Source organism: Giraffa tippelskirchi, chromosome 11, assembly GCF_054371585.1.
Source record: "Giraffa tippelskirchi isolate mGirTip1 chromosome 11, T2T-mGirTip1v1.2.pri, whole genome shotgun sequence".
Taxonomy (NCBI): Eukaryota; Metazoa; Chordata; class Mammalia; order Artiodactyla; family Giraffidae; genus Giraffa; species Giraffa tippelskirchi.
In genome coordinates, this window is record NC_137285.1 from 114322700 (window position 1) to 114347738 (window position 25039).

Consider the following 25039-nt stretch of genomic DNA (forward strand, 5'->3'; position numbering starts at 1 on the left):
ATAGTTTGGTCCCATTGCAAGGAGCTGGCAATGTGGGCACTCATGAAATATTAACATGTTACATTGATTTTTTTTTATAAGTGTGGCCAACAGTGGATCAATTATATTACTATGAAAAGCTTTTCATAATTCATTTAGGGGGGCATCAAGATCTCATTTCCAGAAGGGACATGGATGATGAAGTCAACAGTTTTGAAGAGGCCGGCACTCACACACAGAATACAATAACTGTAAGCGACGGAGTAAAGACACTGTTCGCAAAGTAAGAAAAATGTTTCGATCTGGCAAAATGATTAAAACAGGGTCCAACATACCGACAAGTTGAGAATTAAGTCCAGTGCAGTCTCTCTCTATAAACAAGAACAGAAAAGCCTCAAATGCAGGCAATTTATACCCCTTCTTATTGACCACCATGTTTATTCCAGCCTCCTTCAAAAAATAAAATTTGCTAACTTTTACACAAGAGAAGAATTATTTCAACCTATCCCCACTCTGAAGTACCCTTTATTCCAAGAACATTAACAGCTGGCCTGAAAGAACAAGAGTCTCCTGGCTTGTGTGTGTCCACAGAGAGTCTGCTGTGAGGCTCTGCTCATCTGCTACCTGCTATCTTCTCTTTAGTGGTGCAGGGTGCATAAACTTCATGCAGGCTGCCCCACCAAAGACAAGAACCCTTCATCGGCTAGGGGAAGACAATATTCCAGGCCAGCAGGCCTCCAGCCATGCTGCCCAGAGAGGACAGCTTCAACAGGGAATAAGAGAGGGGGCTTGCTGTTCTCAATCCCCTGCTACTGCTGCTGCTGCTGCTAAGTCGCTTCAGTCATGTCTGACTCTGCGACCCCATAGACGGCAGCCCACCAGGCTCCACCGTCCCTGGGATTCTCCAGGCAAGAACACTGGGGTGGGTTGCCATTTCCTTCTCCAGTGCATGAAAGTGAAAAGTGAAAGTGAAGTCGCTCGGTCGTGTCCGACTCTTCGCGACCCCATGGACTGAAGCCTACCAGGCTCCTCCGTCCATGGGATTTTCCAGGCAAGAGTACTGGAGTGGGGTGCCAATGCCTTCTCCCTCAGTCCCCTACTTTCACACTATTAATACCATAGTGACCTGTCTCCAACTGTCTCTGCCATTAAACCGTGAGCATCTTGAGAGGAAGAGCCAGGTCTTATTCATCTTGGTATCCCTCTCCCTAGCAACAGAGATTTGCACAAAAGATGTGGTAAGTGAATAGCCACAGGGTGTAAATTCCCTCCCACTCTGGAAATGCTGCATCTGGCTCACGTGTACAAACTAAACTTATCCTCTTCCTTGTACTGATCCATAGCAGCACCAGCAGAGCAAAAGGTCACCCAAAGGGCCATCCTCCTGATCTCCGAGATTAGGGGACCCATGTGAAAATGCCCCGAATAAACCAACAAACACTTTCCGTTACTTTAGGGTTTTGTAAGCCACTAGGAACACCAGCAAAGGGTGGGACGAGTCAAACTGCTGAACCAACCCTGAAATCCCCCTGAAAATAAATATGCAGACAAAAGAGGCACCCGGGGGCTAACAACTGCCAAACAGCCTGGTTCAAAGGTCCTGAAACCTGGACCACCGCCAGAAGGCTTCTCCAAAACTCTGTGGGGCTTTCTAGAGGGCCTAGTGGGCATGTGGTCCCATGGGCACTAGAATAAGAGAGGGAGAGCAAGATAGGTAGTCTGACCCCCATCCAGCCCCAGGTGGGGGCCATGTGTGCACTGGTACTGGGGTGACAGAAAACCTGCCAGGTGCAGGCCTGGTGCCCAGGAGGATGGCTCAGGGCGCACCTGGCACCAGCCCAATGGTGGTTCCCAACTAGGGGAGGACACGTCAGTCCCCAGCTGGCTCAGCCTCAACACAGGTCTGGCCTGGGGTCCTCAGAACCCTCTATCCTCTGAAAAGTGAAAAGGATTTCAGTTAGACCCAAATCAAAACTAAAGTGCTATAAAAATAATCTAAAAGGACTAGGTTTAAGTTGTATTTATGATCCCGACTTGCTGCCTTCTTTTTTTCTCCAGAACCGGTAAAATGACAGAAGTCATCACCCTTTAAGGCAGGCAGCAACCGACTTGTTTTGGTGTGGCCAGAACCAGCTCTCTTATGCATCCTAGTGCTGAAAACACGCATTTCTCCTTTGGCTCCACCTAGGTTCTTAAAGCTCAGACGGTAAAAAATCCACCTGCAACGCAGGAGACCTGGGTTTGATACCCAAGTCAGGAAGCTCCCCTGGAGGAGGGCATGGCAAACCACTCCAGTATTCTTGCCTGGAGAATCCTCATGGACAGAGGAGCCTGGTGGGCTACAGTCCATGGGGTCGCAAAAAGTCGGAAAAGACTGAGCGACTAAGCACGGCACAGCACACATGTTCTCAAGAACGTATATACAACACGCAAGCACACACGTACCCCCTAATGCAAAAACACTCATGAAAACTGTCAATCCCTATGCTTCAGCCTAGATTACAATTTAGTCCAATCATCACCCAATCCACTGAAATTAGTTATTACTTGGTTACCTTTAGCTAAATCTTTCACCGAGAACACCTGTCACCAGAGACATGACCTCACATCCATGCTGAGTTTTAATTAAAGAGGACAGTCACTGCACACACAGCCACACAGTGTGTTCTGCATGTTTGCAGCTTGGGTCCAATATATTTCTGGGACCTTTTTTCTGCCCCAGATTCCTCTATTTACTATCCATATTTTCTGAATTATTTAAAACATTGTGTTTAAGAAGACATGTTCTGAAGAACAAAAACCAAATGGAAAGCGTTGGGGTGAGGACAGCACTGCTTATTCCAGAGGCTGCTGGGAGGCCTCCCTCTCCCCCAGGGGCCTCCACGGCAGAGAAGGGCAGTGGCCTGGCTTGTCTGGGAAGGAAGGGAGGGAGGCTTCCTGGCCCCGGCAGGCCTGTCTTCCAGCCACTGCGAGAAAGCCACACAGCTTCCATTTTAGCCTCACTCTCTCTGAGGACTGAGGACAGGGGCTCTGGAGCCCACAGAATGAAACCTACTCTTATCTGTAAACAAAAACGGGCTTTGATGTTATCCAGCTTGCTTGCCTTTTTCCCTTTTCAACTGTCGTTTATCAGCAGCAACATCTCCATTAACCACTTAGTCAGCAGCCATTATGGGGCCCACTTCTGCACTGGGTGGCTGTTCCTGAGAATAATAAAAGGAAAAAAGCATGTGCCTGGCCTACAGGGAGGGAGCATCCACTGATGGGTGGGTGGGCATGCATACACACACACGCACACACACACACACCCCACACACAGCTTTGGTACAGTCAGAGGATGGCCAGACTCGAGATGGGGATTCTCAGCTCTCTATGTGACAAACGTCATAACCTTTCTAAATCTCTATGCCCTTCCTGCTGTTGGGAGATGACAAGCGACAACACAGGCAAGATTCTCAAGTGCTGTTATTTGATTCACTCATTTGACTTGTGAATCCCTCCTGATCTGGACTTTCCCTTCATTACAGACCTCGGCACTCTTGACAAAGACAAGCCCCTCAGACTCCCTGAAGCCAAAAGTACCCTCCCAGCCCCAGGGTCCCCCTCTTCCACCCAAGGTCTCTAGCCAGGCAAGCCGGGGCTCAAGGAGTGGTCAGGGATCTCAACCCCACTTCTTCGAGGCTGGCCAGAACCTGTCTCACCCATTCTTACATTGGTTTCTACCATCTTTGGACGTGCCCAGTGGCTACATACGAACCTGTTTCAAAAAGGAACAGGCTCTCTTTTCAAGAGCGGAACCAGCACTCAAACCCAGGACCAGCGGCCCCGGACACCACCCTTTGAAGACAGAAGCTCATATGCACTCCCAGGGTGCCCAGGCGCCCCTGTGGCCTCGGCCTCGACAGCCAGAGTGTGGTCTCCGGCCTCGGCCGGCCAGCCTCCTTGCACAGACAGCAAACAATGGCATGCAGTGTCCTCTCAACACGTCAGCCCGCCCCGGTGACCAGTGAGGATGGCGGGCAGCAAGCAGGAGGCAAAGGGGAAGGAGAAACAGCCAGCAAAACAGTTTGTTTGTGTCCAGCTGTTGAGAACCTGGATACGGTGCCAATGAGGAAAGAAACACCCTCCTTGTAGCGCTTCTTTGAGGCCGCAGACTTGTGGTCAGCACCTCCCAGCTGTGTCCAAGAGAGCCGGACCCAGGCCGGGCCCCACCCTCTCTCCTCCACCATGGGCAGTGACTCAAGACACTGGCTGCAGGAGGTGGGAACACCAGCACCCCAGCTAAATCCAAACGAAATGCAAAGATCCCAAGCGAACCTGCAGATCAGGGTGCTGTCCTCCGGCACCATTAACCTCCCTAAAGAAGGGAAGGACCAGGTATCATTGCATCAAGTTCTTCCACACGCTTGCATAGGAGGGGCAGACTGAGGCTCAAAGAAGTTCACACAAAGTCACACAGCTCTTATCTTAGAGGGAAGCCTCTGGGCTCTCTCTATTTCATTTCCAGAAATGAAAAGCACAGTCTTGGCTTTACTCTCACACTGACACACATACACACACACACACACACGTTACTCTCACACTGACACACACACACACACGTTACTCTCACACTGACACACACACACACACACACACACATGTTACTTTCCCAGGCCCCACACACACACACACGGTACTTTCCCAGGCCCAAACCTGGGACGCAATGTCTGTATGAGCTGCCAAAAGGGCAGAATGTGACCTACAGTGATCCTTTCACCTCAGCAGCTCTTCCCTCCCTATTTGCTAATTTGGCTCACTTGAAGCTCTCTTCAAGGGGGCTCCCTCAACAGTTGATTGAAAAATGGCATTTCTCTAATTTCTAAGGGAAAAGAAATCCCCAACAGCTTCCTCTCACTTCTCAAGCATCCTAAGTGGTAGAAGCTGCAGCCAGGACTCCCAGGGAGCCCTCCTGCTCACCCTCCCTGCCTTTCCAGCTCTGACACCCTCAGCCCTGTGAATGTCCACACCAGGACTAAGCTCCTCCCTTCCAGCTCAAGGCTGCTCTTAGCTGTCTGGCTTAGTTAATCCTCCTGACTCACATCTGCCCAGCAGAGCCCACTGACAGAGCTCCAGCAGGAGATCTCGAACACCAATGACTCTGCCCACCAACACTCACCCCACTCCCACAGACCCTGTGCCTTGACTCTTGGTCCCGAACATCACGGTCATTAACCCCTTCCTTCATTCCAAGCACCTGCCCTTTCTTCTCAGCCTGGCCAAGTGTCTGAATTCAAAGAGGCAGCATTCTACTTAACTGTCTCATCACTGGGTACAGAGATGACCTCTCTGAAGCTCATTAGGGGCTATTCTCCAGATCCGGGTCCTGAACTAGAAGACGGCTCAGGTACCACCCTCTCCAAAGGGAGTGATTCACATGGCTGATTCCTTCTGGTCCTGAATGTAGAGGGTTCACCGCTTACCAAGCGGAACTGGAGAAAAATGGTGGGCCTGCAACATTTCCAAGATGTTAAGTTTTCTCCTGATAAATTTCATAAGTTTCATATTAGGCACTATTAATACATTTGAAAGAAGACTGGCTATCAGCACAACTGTTTTTTAAAAAAATTTTAAAAACATGTGCCAGTGTGAATTTCATCTATTGTCACTTATCCCACTTATTACAGACCTGTTGTCCATGTAAGGCTGAGCACTCCTTCAGATAGAGACTAATATCTTTATTATTTCCATCTCCCAGGGATTGGCAGGTAAGTCTCTTAACTGGCGCCTTTACAGAATTCTAACGAGAAAACACCAGAGAGGGATTAGCCCTGTGTACTAGGATGTACTATTCCACCCTGCCTACCCAAACACCTCTCTGCAAACCCCTGAAGTCTTGTCTTTCACTCACATCCATCCCCAAGTGCTCAATCCAGGAAGTCATCGCTGAATAAGTGGTGGCAAGAGGGTCATTTCCCCTACCTTCCCTGTAAACCCAGGAAGCAATTTGCTCAGTCCACAACCACAAGCTCAAAGCCACAAGCTCAAAAGCCCATGTGCATTATAAAGACAGTATTTCTGCGCATGGCCGTGGCCCTGTGGTTAGCTCTGGCTGGCATATAGCAGCTGTAGACAAGATGATCTATCCAACCAGAGAGTGGCTTTGAAGGGCTCTTTTCAGGACAGAGGCAAGAGCTTTACAAAACGAGCAAAGTAAGCAGAGACTACTTAGGGAGAAGTTATATCTATAACACCCCCAGATTCCCTAAGTATGATAGAATTTGGACTTCCACGCCACCTCACCCTATCTCATCCCCACAGCTGAGGGCAGGAAACTTTTGTTTTTTTACAGACTATGTTTTAAAACAATTTTAAGTTTACAGCAATACTAGGCAGAAGGTATAAAGTGTCAGTTGTTCAGTTGTGTCCGACTCTTGCAACCCCATGGACTATAGCCCACCAGGCTCCTCTGTCCATGGAATTCTCCAGGCAAGAAAACTGGAGTGGGCTGCCATTCCCTTCTCCAGGGAAATCTTTTCAACCCAGGGATCAAACCCAGGTCTCCTGCACTGCAGGTGGTTTCTTCACCTCTGAGCCACCAGGGAAGGCACAGAGTTCCCTGTCACCACACAAGCATAGCTTCCTCCATTATCAATATCCCCCAGCAGAATGGCACATTCACTACAACTGATAAACCTACACTGATACATCATTATCCTGGTCCCACTGGGCAGGAGATGGGAGCTATGCCTCTCAACCCACCGACCACAGCTGTCAGGCAGGAAGGCACTGGGCCCTATGGGTGCCAACCCAGCCAAGATAAGAACTCAGAGGAGACTTTGTTGCAAATTCTTCAACAAATTCTGATTGGAAAGAGTCTTCATTTCAGGTTACTACTTTCCAAGAAACAATAAAACTGGCTTTTAAGCAAAGGATGGGGGAAGGATGCTCAGTGGCTCATTTAAGTAAGGATGTGCAGTGGCTCATTTAAGTAAGTCTTAATCCAGCAGCTCAGAGGACATAATCACAAATCTGCCTCTCCCACTAGATGCGTGACTGGTTCCCGCCAGTGACTAGCCCAGTACACGTGTAGGTTCTTCATAAAATAAAACTGCCACCACAGTTGTAAACCTTATGTCGTACACCACACCATCCACAGGCTGTGGGATTCTCTTTTTGAAAGCTTCTGCAGAAAAAGTATTTTTCAGAAGCCCCAGGGGAAAAAAAAAACCACATCAACTGCACTGGCTCTGAGTGGGTAAGCAAGCAACCACTGCGGGCATAAGTTGCTTGACTTCCATCAAACACGCCCACCTCTGCAGTGGCCAGTGAGGGTGACCCCACCCAGAGAACGGGGTGAAGGCTAGCCTGTGTGCTTTTCTTAAGGCAAAGAGAATGAATGCTGAGGTTTCCAAAATGTCCTCTACAGCTTTGGAATGTTAAAGTACCAAAGACTCCCAGTCTCACAGGCAGAGAAGTATTACTGCAGGCAGCTACCAGGTGAGGAGGTACCAGGAGCCCCAAGGAACGCATCTCAGGACTGGGGACAAGGCGATAGCTTCACAAGAGGTGTAGAATCACCAGAGACCTCTATGGCCAAGAGGGACAGTAAGAGAGTCACCACAAGAGAACTCCCCCAGGGGTGACACCAGCGTGAAGGAGGAAGTGCTGGACACCCCCCCACTGTTGCTGACCCCGCCAGCCCCAGGATGCTGCTGCATGGCTCCCAGTCACCCCAGAAAGCACGGACCTGAATCCTGAGTCCACAGACACTCAGCAGACAGACAGGGACACGGAGAGGGAAGAAAATGTGCCTCAGCCAGAAAGGTCAAGACAAAAGCCTCCTCAGCTCTCCTGCAGGCAGGGAGCCCAGTGTTCTCCCAGCACACCCTGCGCTGGAGAAAACGGGGAAATGTCTCCGAGTTCACTCTGGCCATCTTCCCAGGCTGAAACCCTCACGGAGAGAATGCTCCAGCTTCCGTAGGTTTGTGTAGAAATTCCCAAGCTCCTTCACGCCTAAAAAGCCTTCACCTGTTACTAGTTACTTAGGATTAACAAGGGTTGTTTCTCTTCTTTATCCTTCCCTTTCTGTTGCTCTGAAGAAGTCTTCCTGCCTTGGGGTACCTCCCTAAGAACACGGCTGACTTGTCGAGACAGGGCTCAAGAGCACACGAGGTAAAGCCTGGTTCCTGCAGCTGCAGCTGGAGCAGAAAGTTTCTCTTAACCTCTCCTGGTACAGAAGTCTCCACAGATCTTGGCGGTTGCCCATTGGGGCCCCCAGGGGCAAAGCACCGGAAGCTGGATTTTGGCAGCCCCGCCTTAGGCCAAAGTGGCAGCATTATCAGCTTATGCCTGCTGCAAAGATGCACGGTACCCACAGAGGTGAGGAAAGGCTGTGCCCAGCCTCCTAGCTGTGTCTAAGACTGCGGAGGAAGAGGGTCCCGTGACCAGATCAGGAACTGAGGTCTCTGAAGAGCTGGGGACGTGCACCTAGGACATGAACCCCATCAGGGCCATTCCTCCAGTGGGGACTCTGGAATGGCTGCTAGATAACAGGCTGGGCTCAGAAACGGGGCTGGGAGGAGTGGAACCATGCCTCCCCTAACACTGCCTACCAGTGGGCAGGGCAGTGGGTGTGAATCTTCCAGATTCTATGTGCCTCCATGCAGGGAGGAATTTAAGGCTCTTCCACTGAGCAAGGGGAATGGTAAGGTGTTAACTATAAAGAAGAACAGGAAATTGAAGACAAATATCCTAAGGTTACACAGACCTATGAGACTAGCGGGGTCAGGACTGGACGGTGAGAGAATCCATCACTGACAGTACACCGCTCTGCCTCCTAAGCCTGTCCCCTCTCGGATTCTGAGGGTCTGTAGGTTCATTCACTCCTGCTAGCTCAGGCAGGATGTAACGCTAATCACTACAACAGTCATTAAGAAGGAAAACCAGTGTTTATGCCAATATTCAATACGAATCTTCTGATTTCTACTTTGGGATGGGTCTCATTCCTTTTCTTAACATGTTGTTTAATAAGTAAGTCATGCCCAGCACTTTTGCAACCCCATGGACTATATAGCCTGCCACACTCCTCTGTCCATGGGATTCTCCAGGCAAGAATACTGGAGTGGGGTGCCATAACATGGGCTCAGAATTTAAAACTCCAGTTCAGAAAAGATCTCACAGCTCTCTTCCTCCTCTTCTAGCTACTCTGACTGCATTTATTGGAGTCATACAGCCTTGCACCTGTAGCATTCCATCCTCATAGCCACTTAGTGAGAGGAGACCATTCTTCTCCCCACTTGACAGATGAAAAAAATGGAAACTTAGGTGAGTTTTTTCGAGCAGCAACAATGAGAAAGAAAACATTGCTGACAACTTTAAAGAATGTGTATGGGGATGAGTAACAGCAGTAATTTTGAAATTGGGCTTGTTTAGGAAATTCTGTGAGTCACACCTGTTGCTTTCGCCTTAGTGTCTCAAAGCAGAGAGGCTTAGTGAGCAGTGTAACCACTACCTTACCACAAACAAAAGAGGAGTTAGCTTGCTTGCATGCTCTGGGTAGTCCCATGCTGGGTGCTTTTTTTTCTCCCCCAGTCTCAGAGCACCTTGGCAAGTTGGGCACCTGTCTCCCTTACAAAGTAGAAAATTGAGGCTTAAAAAACAGGAAGGAGCAGGGGAGGAGCATTCACTGGGGATTCTAGAAACCCAATACTGTAGAAAGGAGCCAGGACTCCTGTACCACGTGAGCCATGCGGCTTTCAGTGGAGAGGGCTCCGGGGCAGAGCTAGCTGAGGACACAGGGATGGCAGGAGTGTGCTGCCCCATTCCATGGCCAATCTCAAGTTCACTCGAGGCACTATTTTATGAGCCTGCTATGACCTGTAATTTCCCTGTCGATGTTTGAGGCCAGTATTTGATTATTCCCAAGGGAGACTGTTTAAGCACAAATCACTAAAAATAATGATAGCCACAAGTTACTTGGGAAGTGAGATGAATAGTCCATTTAGAAACAGAAATAATTTTCTTCCTCATCTTTTCCTATATTTTTCTGAGGCTATGTACTGTAGTCACTTAGAAAAAAAAAAAAAACTTCTGGCGTTTCCTTCATCCTCTTTCATTTTATATCCAAAGAGGAAGAACCATATTCTTCAAAACCACTTTGCGGATAAGCAATAAATCCCATACATCGTGGGCTCTGGCTACTAAGGATTCCTTGTAGATGGGTGAGTACTACAATCTACCATCCAGGAAGGGACACAGAAAACAGAGGAACCACTGAGCTCTCAACATCCATCCAGGTCTGATCACTGCCAGCACTTCAGAGCACGACCTACTCCACCTTAACAGGTAAATTCTAGAAGGCCAATCATCCACAATGGAACCTTCCTTACAGCCCTTTGGAGCTTTCATAAAATCTCACGGAAAGGCCTTTACCATAAAATGCTGTCGTTATATAAACTCTCAGACCTTCCTTGCACAGGTGAGCTAATGATGATTAATAGTTTCCATTTGTTAAACTGTTAATTAACTGTTCTCACTAGTTTATTATGTGCTATGCTATATAGTTGTATTTCTTTAAAATCCTTATTGCCATTAAACAATACAAGTGCTATTATTCAATCCACTTTACAGAAGAAAAAACTGAAACCTAGAGACAGATAAAGTAATTTGCTCAAGGTCACACAGGTAGCCAGAAGTGGCAGGGCCAAGAGCATGATGACCTAGGACTGTGATTTCAGAACCACCTCAACACATTAAACCATTATGCTATACTCTCTTCAACCATGTGCTATACATAAAGATGTTTTAAAGTATCCTATGGGGAATTACTCTTCATAAAGACTGTGTGTGGAACTGACAGAAACAGAACTCTGCCTTGTGACAGACAAAACACTAAAAGCTGACCAACTGCACTTTCCTTAAAATAAAAAATCCACAGGACAAAAAATTATCTTACTGTTATCAACTGAACTGTGCATGCAAACATTATTGCTTCCAAATACCTTTGCAAAAAAGGAGAGCTTTCAAATTTGAGGATTTTATTGTGAAAACCAGCATAACATTTCTATCTATGCTATTATGCTCAGAATTTTCACATCATTCTTCAACAACCTGCAATGCAATTTGCTTCCCCAGAAAAGTGTATTATATTTGATTCTTATTGCAAGTCACTTATTACTAGTTATATTTTGTAATTCTTTTCCAAACAATCTCAGGATTTTGCCTATGGGAGCCAACCTACCAATTCGTTTGATTGTTCAGCACAACCTACAATTCTTATAGGCAATTTCATAGCTGCAGGGATTTCATAGTGCATGTCTGCACAGCTACAAACTAAAAAATAGGAGAGAATTCAAACCTGTTCTGATCATCACCCATTTTTTTACTCAACTCTCAGACCATGATGTTTAGATAATTCACAAGGTTAAATGACAAAAGTTACTTAAGTTAACCCAACTACTCAGTTTACTATTCAATAAAAAGCTCAAAAGCTTGAAAGCCAGTTGGAAGTTGTTTTTTTTTTACTCCATATTCAGTACTGTCCTTAGGCCCAGGCCAGAAGGCCCAACTTGAACCTTAGGCTTCAGAAGGCCCTGCCCTCGTCCTCTTTCAGTCATACTTCTCTGCTGGTGAGGAATCTTTGAAGGTCATGGGGACAGCCCATTTAGGACCCTTTCAGACCATGAACCAAGGTCCTGAGGTTTCAGAACTCCCAGTTCAAGAACTCCATTCCAACTTCATGGCCTGTTTAGGCTATTTTCCTGAGTCTGTCTCAAAAGGCCACTCTTGTCCCTGGTGTGTGCACCCTTAGGTGCCAGGAGCAGCCAAGCGGCAGCTCTGGGGATGCAGGGAGTGGAGGAAGATTTGCTTGTCCCAACTTGGGTATCTATACAAACATGTTATGAGATGCAACCAGGGGTAGGAAGAGATGGGGGAAGGCCCCTAAATTTGAAGGTGGTTCCAGATTATTATGCAGGCATGTTTTGTCAAAGTAAGAGGTTAGAAAATGTTAGTTAATCATGCGTTACCTTGATATATAATATTACCTTTACTTATGATTTTTAAGTATTGAGACATATAGTATTTGAGCTTCCACTTACACTCGTGCTTCAGGCACCATAAATATTAAGGGCAGGTCTAGCCATATTCAAACAGAAAAGTGCTGCCATTTAAACAGACAGATGAGAAGTGCACAGAGTCCTTCAAAATTTATAACCAGCCAGTCAATCCAGGCATTAAAAAATCACTCCACAAAACTCCTAGGAAAGAATAAACAGAAACTCCATAAAACTATCTAATCAACCCAGAGACACAACAAATAGAGCTGTAAACTAACTTGATTTAAATAGATCAATTCTTCAGAATGTACAAGGTCTATCAATCAATGCTTCAACAAGTTTCTGTGGCTACTTATCTTTATCTAATCACTCAACACCTGAGTTTGGAGAGACAGTCTCAATTCCTAAAACTCCAAGGGTTGTTTTAAAACTATGATACGTAACTATCAGAAACAATAAGATCACTATTACGCCTATCACTCATGGAAATTTATGCCATCTTTAGGCTCAAGCATTAAAAAATAGGATCAAGCATTTGATAAATTCCTTTGGTAGTGTTAAACTTTAGTGGTTCTGCACCACAGATAGAGTTTATAGTAACTGCAACATTTTTATAATGGCCAGGATATACATTACTACATGATCTTTAATTTTAGACTCAAAAGGGAATTAGACACCCACAATATATAATTATGCCAAAACAACTACAGTGAATTGAATCTGTGCTGTGATTCTAAAGGAAAGGATTGCCTGCAGTAAAAACTGCTCCTTTCATAAACTACAGTTACAAATGTCCTAACATTTTGAAATTGATCATATTCAGTTATCTCCCCAAAGAGATACATAAATAATTTAAAGGAGTCATGTTTCATTGTGATACATATCTTCCTTTACTACTAGAATCTGTCTCCTAGGCAGATGAAAAGTTGCTCTATGACCCATGCTTAAACACTTCTCACTCATATATCCCAAAACAGAGGCCTAGTCCACCTCCATAGGACTATTAGAAAATAATCTTTCTATAATTGAGCCAAAATTTGACTGCTCCCATCATAATTAGGTCCTGCAGGACCAATATGCTTCCTCTTAACCAATGAGCATCTTAGACTTATTTTAAGATAACTCTCATGTCACAAAGAGTCAGACACAACTTAGTGACTGAACAACAGCAACATGTCTTTGTGGAACCTTTTCCAAGCTGGGCCAAGCATCCCGTAGGGCCTTCAGTGGTTTTGTGTAGCACGTGGCTTTTCGTTCTCTAGCTTGTTCTCCTCTGAACAAGCTCCACAATGTCTTCGTTCTCTTTAAAGGGGGCTTTCTTCTGTCCACACTTGGACCCTCAACACACAGAAAGGTATCCAGCAGAGTATATAGGAGGGAGAAAGGGAAGGAAGGAAAACAGGAAGAAAACAGGATGCCCTTACTACAAGCATGACCTAATATGGTCATCAACACAGCCTGAGATGACACATTTCTGCAGAAGCCTCAATTATAAACTTGCTATAATCTCACAGTCAACAAAACTCACATAGCACTGCCAACTCACATGCTCACTATCTACTCTGAGACTTCTGGGTACCTTTATCCCTCTAAAATCTCCTGCTCCTTAGGTGGACTCCCCTCCAGCAGGGGCAGAGTTCTGGCTCACAGTGCGCGTGCTCTCCTTCTTCAGATTTCATGTTATTTCAACGAGAACACCACACAAATGTTGGCTTGGGCACAAGATAACATGACACCCACCAGGAAACCATCTCCATTTTACCACCTGCTCATCTTAAGGCATTCAACCAGCTGCAGTTCAGAATCGTAGTCCTTTCATTCAAAACACTGAATATATCTCCATTTTGGGCAAAATAAGTATGATTAAAAATTGTATCAAACGGCCCTGCTTATCCTTTATGTTGACTACTGTTTTCTGCTATATGAGTCTAATGATAAACTTTTCAAAGAAGGAAAAGAAGCTCACCTCGTGGATCCACGCTAGTCTGACTGATATCACAAGGGCAAGGCCATACTTTTCAGTCCACAGTTACAGGAGTTAAATACCCAAGGACGGTGGTCTGCTGAACTGAACTCAAAATGCCATGTGTCTCAAGTTTGGGAGGCACTTTTCCCCACAGAGGTCCCTTAAGGGTCTGAAGAATGGAAACACATAACGCACAGTCTTTCCAGGTTAATACTTTGAAAAGAACAAGACTGATTTAAACTCTGGTGTGTGCATATGTGCATGCTAAGTTGCTTTCGTCATGTCTGATTCTTTGTGACCTTATGGAATGTAGCCTGCCAGGGTTCTGTCCATGGGATTCTTCAGGCAAGAATAGTGGAGTGGGTTGCCATCCCCTCATCCAGGGATCTTCCCAACCCAGGGATCGAACCTGTGTCTCATGTCTCCTGCATTGGCAGGTGGGTTCTTTACCACTAGCACCACCTGGGAAACCCATAACAGCTGGGCTTTGTGATTTTCCTGGACACAACTCAGGGATCTAAGGACACATAAATGTATGCCACCAAAGTTTAACCAGGTCCCTTGGGCCAAAGTTTCCAGGGCGCTGCTCCACACCTCCTCATGCAGCCCCCTTCACCAGGGATGGGCAAAACCCCACCACCAAATCCTGACAGGAGGTCCCACACTCATCATGCTGCCTGATGGGATTATGCCTCATACAGCAACAGACCTGGTCTGCATTCTGCAGTCCTGGGCAGACTCCTTAGAACACTGACATCCTGCTCTTAAAATATGGATGATTGAGGCTAGCTTGCAGGGCTGCTGGGAAGGGTCTGGGAGATCCCACTCTGTGAAAGGCCCGGCTCAGTGGGACATGGCAGGCACTCAGGCAACACAAGCTTCTCTTCTCTTCACTTCTCATCTCCCCTTTCCCTAAAGCCAAAACTCCCGGCACGAAGGCATATACAGTAGACAGTCAATCAGCGAAAGCCATGAAAATTCTTATTATCTTTGTTGCATAGCTTATGAAAAGCCATAGTTCCCCTTCCTATTTACCAACGTGGCACCTAAAGATGTCTTTCACACAAGATCGACTTGACCACCCAAGCCACGGGTAAAACGCAGAAGCCTTCCTCATTATAACCAAAAACAAAGCTGGACTGACTAATTCTCATGCACACTCGTAATCCCTCATCCAGCGGCCTTCAGAAATGCCAAGACCCTCAGGGAAGCGAAATTTCCTCGAATGTACAGTGGCAGAGAACACCCAGGGTTTCGAGATGACTAATAATGGAAATGTACTATAAACAGGGAATATTAAAGAGCTCAGAAAGCCTCTCGGGGAAAGGGGGAAAAAATCCTCACAATTCGGAGACTGGTGGAGAGAATGGCAGTTTTCTAGCCAACAAAAAAAATACAGGTGAAAATGTGAGGGCCTCGAAACTTTTGTTTTCGCAGAACGCGGAGCCCGGGTTGGCCCTGTTAGGGAGAAGGCTCCTGGCTTCTCGATACCATGGTGTTTTTTTCTATCTTGACAATTCACTTCTCCAACAGGCACACTGCCAACTCAAATGAGACTGAGAGCAGTGAAAAGCCCTTCAGGTAAACAGTGTGATAAGCTAAACTGAAAAACTAGACAATGTTTTTGGACTATGAGGTAGTTGCTATGGAGACAGTTGCTAATTAACTGCTTTCAACCAGGAGAACAAAGGGCTCAGGGCAGGCAGGCCTCTGTATCTCCGCATGAGCAATGCTCCCAGGCCTGCGCCATCAGCACATGGCTCATATCTGGAATACCTGAGACCCGGCTGGGTCTGCCACATGCCTGAGGAAATGACAAGGGTGCGTTTTCTTCATCTCACCCTGGGTGCACAGCACCTGGCCACCAGTACGTCGGGGGGAAGCGAGCTGCATGGGGGAATGAAGATGCAACAGCATTGACACGTGCCAGGCACTTCCATAAAAATGATCTCTCTCTCCATCCGGAGACGAAACTAAACTATTCAAATGAAGGGGAGCGGAGCGGGGTGGAGAAACACATTAACCACTTTAAATGATATATTTTACTTAACATGCTTTATTAAAGAAAACAAAAGTAAAACATAAATTCAAAGGGGAATAGATAACATTGCCCCTTCTTTGGGATTATCTTCCTCATGGGAAAGAAGCAACTGGCTATTTCTCAGAAACAAACAATGAAATTTGTAGTCATTCCATATTTGTAAGCTCCACACATTGTGGAGCACCCAATAAATAATAACCACAAAACCCTTAATTGCAATCTGACTTATCACTGATGGATTTTCTTCTCCAATACCATCCCAAGCTGACCTGGATGCCTGGAACGTGGTCTCATCTTTGGAGGTTAAGATTGGTGCCCTGAGATGGAAACAATCCATCTAAAAGGCTGACCTTTGAGCAGCATCCAGTTAAGATCAATGTTCTATGTTCCCTTCACGAATACTTAAACTCAAGTGTGAAATGGGAAGAGAGCTGGCATAACTACCTCTATTTACTCCAACCTGAGAGGGCCTGCTTCAGCCCTCTGCCTAATTTAGGCTTACACAAAGTATATCCACATCAAGTAAATGCCAAACTCAACCAAGTTATGGTGTGATCCATTCTGCCTCCCCAGAACAAAACCAACTTTTTAACTTGTAAGACACACTGATCAATATAGCCTGTGAGCCTCCCACCTTCATAATTTGAGACAGAATCTGGATTAAAGCATCCTGTGATTCTGGATGAAATATAACAATGAGATTCTCAGCTGGACTCTGCAGCAAAAATGCACATAAACACCTTCAGGAAAGTCCAGCAATCAGGTAGCACTAAAATCCACTGACAAGCACTGGGAGCAAAGAGGCCTGCGTTAGAAACAAGGCTGTTGAACATGGACATCTAGGGGCATCTGATTGAATGTCTTCAAAATAAGGACACTAATAACTAGCTCAGAAAGTTCCTGCAAGAATTCAGTGAAAGGTATTTAATCCAGTCTGTTGCCTATGGCAGGTACTCAAGATACTGTGAGTATTAATTAAAGCCTCCTAGCTTTACTACTTTTCTTAAAAATGAGACAAAATGGAAGGCCCTAGTTTCTACCTCCACAACCAAATTCATCAAAAAAGAGAGGATTTGTAGGCCAAGCTGGGACCCTTTCCACCCACCAAGAGACCTCTTCTCTCCACAGCATGCCATCCACATAACTCACCAGCCAGAACTGGAGAAGTTTTTACTGCAGTAAGAACTGCAGGTACTGGGCCTAGGTTGTCAAACCCAGCCCATATCTGGGATAAACTCAGTCCTTTCTTATGAAACTAAAGAGTTACATTCTTGCTTTGCTGATGGCAGTTTTTCATACGGCTTTCACCCCATCTCCTTCCTGCTTGTGCTAAACATTATCAGTCCTTGCCCAATGGCATTGCACCTCTTCTCATTTTGGTCTCTCTTTCCACTGTTCCTTCCACGCTGGGCATCTAGCAATCCCCATCCATCATCCATTCACCCATCCGTCCAACATATTCAACAGAATTTACCAGCCACCATCTTCGTGCCAGGCACCACATTGTTGTTTAGATCACAAAGATGTAACTGACTCCATGGAGAGGCATTCTTAAGGCCAGTGTGGGACATTGACATACATACAGGATTAGCACAGATTAGCCCATACATACGGAGAAGGCAATGGCACCCCACTCCAGTACTCTTGCCTGGAAAATCCCATGGACGGAGGAGCCTAGTAGGCTACAGTCCATGGGGTCGCTAAGAGTCGGACACGACTGAGCAACTTCACTTTCACTTTACCCTTTCATACACTGGAGAAGGAAATGGCAACCCACTCCAGTATTCTTGCCTGGAGAATCCCAGGGATGGCGGAGCCTGGTGGGCTGCCGTCTATGGGGTCGCACAGAGTCGGACATGACTGAAGCGACTTAGCAGCAGCAGCAGCAGCAGCCCATACATACAGGATTAGCACAGATTAGCCCTGTGCTAGGAGATGCACGTGGTTCTGGGGCACAGATTAAGGTAAGGGAACATCAGATGCCTGACCACAGTATCCCCAGAGGAGCAGACCATGGCTCCTGAGGCTCTTCTTCCTTCTTGTGCCATGTTCACTGTCATCATACGACTAACGTCCCCAAATTAAGCAGGGTCCTGGAGTCAAAGGGGGCTACTTCTAGGGAAATGAAGGTGGAGGTGGAGGAAGGGAGAAGAGGAAGGCTGATATCTAACCAGCACACCAGGGAACAGTCCCTGATTGACATCCAGATCTAGTGGATTATGTGCCACCCCACCCCCCTAGCCAAGCCCCTGGGGCCTATCTCTCTCTGTTGTTCTGTCTCAAGAACAACAGGACAATCACCATGTTTCCTGGCAGTCTCCCCTGATAGTCTGATAGCTCTCCAAGAGCATAGAGCTTATCTAACTTACATTTCTATCTGCAGCACCTACCACAGCGCCTGGCACAGAGCTGCTCCATGAAAGTTTGCCACGCTCAACTGGACTGAGGTCTGTAGCGTGTGGGTGAATTAGGCAAGATCACAGAGCTAAGTGGTGGAACTGGATTGGAACCCAGAGCTCTGACTCACTCATTCTGCCCGAGGGTGACTGCAGGACCTTTCCTAGGGGGACTATTTAGCACTGGACAAACAAGAAGTAATCGTCTTCAGGCCTAGGTATTTTACTGGATGAACAAGAAGTAATTATCTTCAGGCCTAGGTGTTTACGTAACAAATGGGTTCTCCAGCCTCAAATCTCTCCTTAAAAGCCTCTCTCACCCAACTTTGTAGGTCTGCTGAGCTAGAAGTGAGAACATTCCCATAGTGGAAACTGTATTTAATTATCAGCATTATGCACATACTCCCCTGGGGTGCCTGAGTCCAAAAATATCAAGGAAAATCCTGCAAAACTTTCAATCTTTAGCTACGAAAAAAAAAAAGAATTCCTTGTGGCATCTGATCATTTCCCTTCTTTCAGAAAGATAGCATCCTCAATCCGCCTACTTTTACCTTCAACCCTATAGACCTGGGATATGGATTTAAAAAATACTATTGTTGATCCAGGTTAAAAAAGGAAAGCATGTCAAGAAAAACAAGTAAGAGACTATAGAACTTTCCAAGTTACAAGCAGCATATTAGCATGGAAGAACAAAGGATTAAGAGGACTTGGATTCAAATTCCAATGTACTAATCATGTTAAGGCCACAGGCCAGTCTCTTAACCACTCTAAGCCACTTACTTGATTTAATAAATGGAAATTAATAACTCTTCTTACCAGAGTTGCTGGACTAAGGGAGATAACATCTGAAAAAGCACTTATAACTATAAAGCACTGGAAGAGATTTTCTCAGTAGGTGTTAAAATGCAGATACACACACCACACACACCGCGGTGGCCAATCTTAGAGAAAAACACAAGTACAGCTATGACCATAAAAAGTAACTAGAATGACTTAGGGAGATAAAAGCCATAGAACTAGACATCCAATTGGGAATAAAAAACATTCAGTCACCGGAATAATTGTTGGAGGTCAAGAAGAATGAAATATAGTCATTGCTTAAAAATAATAGCCCTGAACTAGGTGTGTGAATGTTAATGGGCCACTTAAGTCACTCTGTGCCCAGATTCCTTATCTATGAAATAAGGGTAATGAGAGCATCCATGTCACGGGGTTGTTATGACATTTAAATGAATTCATATTTGCAAAACACTTAGATTAACGCCTGGCACATTTCTAATTTGATAGCTAAGTAGGCAGGTAGGTAAATAAACAAGCAAACAAACAGAAGATAAATTTTTATTCCTCTTTTCCATGACACTTGTTTATTCAGATTTTACCTCTCCTACAAATGAAGAGGGGCTTTCCTGGTGGCTCAGATGGTAAAGTAATCTGCCTGCAACGCAGGAGACCCACGTTCAATCCCTGGGTCAGGAAAATCCCCTGGAAAAGGGAATGGCTACCCATTCCAATATTCTTGCCTGGAGAATTCCACAGACAAAGGAGTCTGGCGGGCTACAGTCCACGGGGCTGCAAAGAGTCAGACACGACTGAATAACTTTCACACTCACAGATGAAGGAGGTCTAGTGCGTGCATGCTCAGATGCCGCGTATGACACCTCCAACTTCACCTGAGTGGGTGGACAGATATGAAACACTCTGATCTTTCCATTTTAATATGGTACCACCAAGCACAATGCCAGACTTTTCTTTTTTTATTGAGTGGGGAGGTCAGGGGAGGAGGAGAGAACAAGCAAAGGAATTCACAGACTGAACCTAGATCACCAGTGCTGGGGCTTGCCTCCTCAGTGGGACAGCACCGCCTTGAGACAGCTGACATTAATCGCCACCTCCACAGATGTCCATGTTCCTTCCACAGAAACAGGGCATTCAAGGTTTTACAATATTTGTACCAAAGAAAGAGAAACCAGTGCTGATCTGGTGCCAAACTTGTAAATACAAGGTGTGTTTAAATGAGTAAATACAGATGAGAACGTTATACTTTTGGCATACACACCATAAGGCATTCTCGGATTACACACTTAAATAAATACACTCATCACAGGTTTCAATTCTCTTCGTGCATCTATCTGACCTTAATGCACTGACTTCCTTCTATGTGCAGGCTAGTGCCTTGCAGTAGGCAAGTGAAGACAAGATACACAATCCCAGACCCTGGAGAAGACAAAACTCCCAGTAACATTTCCTTATACTCCAAGGTAATACGAAGGTTTCTCTATAAATGACAAAGTCAGTGAGATAAACCATGCTGGGTTCTCCCTACAGGGCCTGCTGTGTGCTATCTCCATTGCACTGTTTATGCTCCCCCAAGCCCCCAGTCTTGATAAACAGGTTTCCACTCTATGGTGAGTACTTTGTAAGAGATAAAGCCAGAAAAGAAGTGCCGTGTGATCCTCCTTGCTCAAATACTCTGTCCTGCCTGAAATATTTCCCCCCCCATTTTCTGTACTTTGTAGAAATAAAAAGGCGATCCTGTGCAGACAGAATTCTCATCCTTAGTACTGAAAAGTCTACATACTCTTCCAGCAACGAGCCCCTACAGGCCCCCAGTGGTTCTAGACTCTGACCGTGAATCAGAATGGTGGGTGAGCTTTTGAGAAAAACAATGCCGGCCATCTCCTCAGAGATCTGATTCAGCAGGCTTGGGGTGAGGCTGCTGTCATTGTTTTTCTTTGTTTCAAAGTTTCTCAAGTGATCTCAATACACAGTATGGAGAAGCAGTATACTAGGCAGGAGCTTCACCAACCTGCACTTCCGCCCAGCTCCCAGGTGATGGGGTGCCCCCAGTCCATGGAGCACAGCTGATGGAGCAGCTCCGTAGAGCCTAGGCCTCCCGTGTTTTTTTATTAATTCTCCAAGTGATTCTGACACAACAACGGTTACTGGAAAGAGAATTAACTGGCTTTGGGGTCAGACTGACCTGGGTTACAATCCAGGCCCTAGGACTTCATAATCGAGGACGTGGCCGAAATACTAATCCTCTATAATCCTGCGCCCTTTGTATACCACATGAGTGTCATGGATTGAATTCTGTCCCACTCCCAAAAAGATATGCTTAAATTCTAACCCTCGGTACCTCAGAAGCTGACCTTATTTGAAAACAGGATCATTACAGATGTAATGATTAGTTATGTGATGTTATTAGTAGTTATTAGTAGTTATTTGATGACATACTAGAGTAGGGTCAGTCTTGAAGGCAATGTGATGATTGTGCTTATAAGAAGGTTGTGCAAAGACACACGTGGACCAAACATTATGTGACAATGGAGGCAAAGACTGGAGAGTGCATGCAGTAAGGAAAACCAAGGGCTAATGGCCACACCAGAAGCTTAGAGGAAGGAGTGGACCAGCCCTTCCCCTAGAGCCTCGAGAGAGAGCGTGGCCATGCCGCCTTGATTTCACACTTCCCGCCTCCAATCTAGGAAATGATATACTTATTTCTGTGACTTTAAGCCACTCAGTTTCTAGTTCTTTACTACGGCAGCCCTAGTAAACTGATAACTTCTTTGGCAGGGCTGCTGCAAGCCCAAATCTGCTCTAGGGACGGAGCGGGCCCAGCTGTTCAGTGTGAGAGAGTTTCTTTTCCTTGTTAGATGCATTAAGGGAAAGCACCAGGGGATGAGCATCCCCTTTCAGGGGAAAAAGTAACTGCTCAGAGAAGTGTTGCAGCACCTGGCCTCTCAGAGGGTATTGGAGGCGGCAGCCAGGGCAGCAGGGCCCATTATGTGTCTGCAAACCCCCTTAGGCACTCCCGGTAGTCGTAGGAGCACCTCTGCTCTGTCATGAGTGCAAACAACTACAGGCCCGGCTGAGTCCTGGCGGCCCACTCTGGCCCCGAAGTTCTGCACAGGGGGAAACCTAAGGTCCCAGGGCCCTCCCAGACAGGAACAATCAGTGCCTCCCATCAGCTCCTGCCCTGACCCCAAGAAGGACTGCCATGAGTCCCAAAGGGAGGATTCCAAGTGCCAGTTTACACAGGACACTCCCAAATCAGTGCACCCCGATTACCCAAAAGTCACCTACACCATGAAGTATGTGTTTTTAATACTTTCATATGTGTATAAGAGTGACATATGTACCACTTGGCATATAAACCTTGGGCTTCCCAGGTGGCACTAGTGGTAAGAAACCTGCCCACCAATGCAAGAGACATGAGAGACACGGGTTTGATTCCTGGGTGGGGAACATCCCTGGAGATGGAAATGGCAGCCTGCTCCAGTATTCTTGCCTGGAAAATTCCATGGGCAGAGGAGCCTGGCAGGCTACAGTCCATGGCGTAGCAAAGAGTCAGGCACAGCTGAGCTCACACACACACAGAGACACACACGAGTGACATACAGAGACTGTGTTAAAGTCAATTCTCATTCTTTGGAACACACTTGCTCCCATATAACCTGCTGCCCTTGGCCTCATTCGTTCAGCCATCAGGTAATCACACAGTGACTGTTACATGCATGAGGATACAGAGATGGATATGGTGGATATCAAGCCTGGAAAAGCTCATGGTTTGGAGGGGGAGAGGAAAACTAATTGACAAGCATTTACTGCATGCTTAGCCCTTGCCAAATGAACCACATATGTTATTCACTTTACCAACACAGCAAACGCAGGACACTAAGTGACATGATATCACCTAGGCAGATCACACACGTCAACTACTGGTTCCAAGCACTTCCCACACCTGTTTCTCAAGAGATTAGCCAAGTGAACAAAATTTAAGGTAGGTTAGGGAGGACCAAAGGTCAAGGCTGTTTTACTCCAGAGCTACAAAATGAAATGTCTGCTTCCATTATCCCCGATAGTGATCCAAAACCAATTCTTTAAAGAAAAGCATTGCAGATACACATGGGACACACTCAAGGAATTCCCTGTGTCCTGACTTCGCCAGTGAGGAGCAGCATCTGAAGAGCTGCAGTGAGGTCACAATGAGTACATGAGCTCCAGGTGTTAGGCCCTCAGCAGATTCCCCCCAGCCTGCCACATCACAGACAATCCCTAGGCTTAACAGTAAGCAAGTCATCGGGATAGGTCTTTCGGGCTCACATTTCACATCCTGCATGTCCTTTTCCTAACGAAGTCTAGGTCACCATGTCACTGGGTATCTAAAAATGCCCTAAAAAAGGAAAAAGGAGTGAAATGCTAAATTCAATATATCTGTAACATATGTGAAAAGGGTCAACATCCTACAAATAATATAGAAGAAAATACTCTAAGGGAAAAATAGAGGAAAATACTAAATAAATAATACATGAAAGAAATACAAATACATAATAAACATATACTATTATTTAAGCTCACCTGTAACCACAGAAAATACAAACTGAATTGATATTTTCTATCAAAATAGCAAAGACATTTTAAAAATTAAACACCCGGTACTGATTGCAGACTGGAGAAATGAGCATTCATATTACTTTTTTAGTAAGGCGGACACAGTTAATTGGCAATTTAACCATAGCTCTTAAAGAAAACAATCTACCCTTTACCATGTACATTTCACTTCTTGGAATTGTCCTAAAGAAATAATCAGGCATATTACTCAAGAGCATTTACTACTTGTGGCAGGGTAAAACTGCTTTAATTGCTCAAAAAAAGGGCAACTGGTTTCACAATTACAATTCTATTAATAGATAATTTTTTAAAGTAACTTAATAGATTTTCCATGATATCACAAAAAATCTAAAATTGTGGATTTAAAATCTAAAAATCTAAATTGTGAATCTCGTGTTCAGTTATGTAAAACAAAACTTTCTAGGCATAGAAAAAAAACTAAAATAAAATAAATACACAACAAAATATTAAATTAACTTCCAAATAATGGGAAGTTATTTATGTTTTTTCAATCATTTCTCATATTATAATCAGAGGGGAAACAATAAATGAGTATGTACTAGATATCATTCCCAATTATAACTTTCATTATAATATAATTAATTATATATAATGGAACATTTTAGCATTTACCCTGTTCCTGGCATTACACTAGATTCACGAATGTCTCATTTAATCCTCATAGTAATCATATGTATTACATGTAAATGCACCTCTTTAAAGATAAAGAGAAGCTGGGGAACTTGCCCAGAGTTGCTCAAGCATAAGCTAAGCTGGGCATACCCAGGCCCATTCTAAAACCAGGACATTATTCTAACACAGTGATAAGCGGAGGTCGTAAGAACAAGTCCATATTTTCATTTCAGTGACTATCCAAGGACATGAATATAAATAGGCTTCCATCAAAGAAGGCAAACTAAAGAAGAAAGCAACAAGTTTTCAGATTTACCTCTATTTTGACATCTATGCAAACTTTTTTCATGGTACTATACGGTAAACAACTACTTTCCCCCTTACTTTCCTTTTCTGATTACTCCTATAATATCCTTAGAAATATCCCCACAAAAAGCATTTGAGAGTTCAGACAGCTGCCTAGAGAGAAAATCCCCTAGCGCAGAGAGGTGCTATTTATCCATCACCCAAAGCTCGATGGAAAACTCCTGCAAAAACACTCACTCACTTCTGTCCTATTTCTGGACTCACCAAACAACCTCCTAATCAGTGAGGT

The 25039-nt window shown here is 45.4% G+C and overlaps 1 protein-coding gene and 1 long non-coding RNA gene across 13 annotated transcripts in view; one reads left to right on the top strand and one right to left on the bottom strand.

Annotated features, from left to right (window-relative positions):
- The window catches only part of TEAD1 (TEA domain transcription factor 1), a 267595-nt gene that overhangs the window by 127719 nt on the left and 114837 nt on the right, over positions 1-25039 (bottom strand). The window lies entirely within an intron of this gene.
- LOC145526738 (uncharacterized) lies at positions 14317-18849 on the top strand. The gene is made up of 2 exons (XR_014069136.1): positions 14317-17988; positions 18408-18849. It is a non-coding gene; the product is annotated as an uncharacterized LOC145526738 (long non-coding RNA).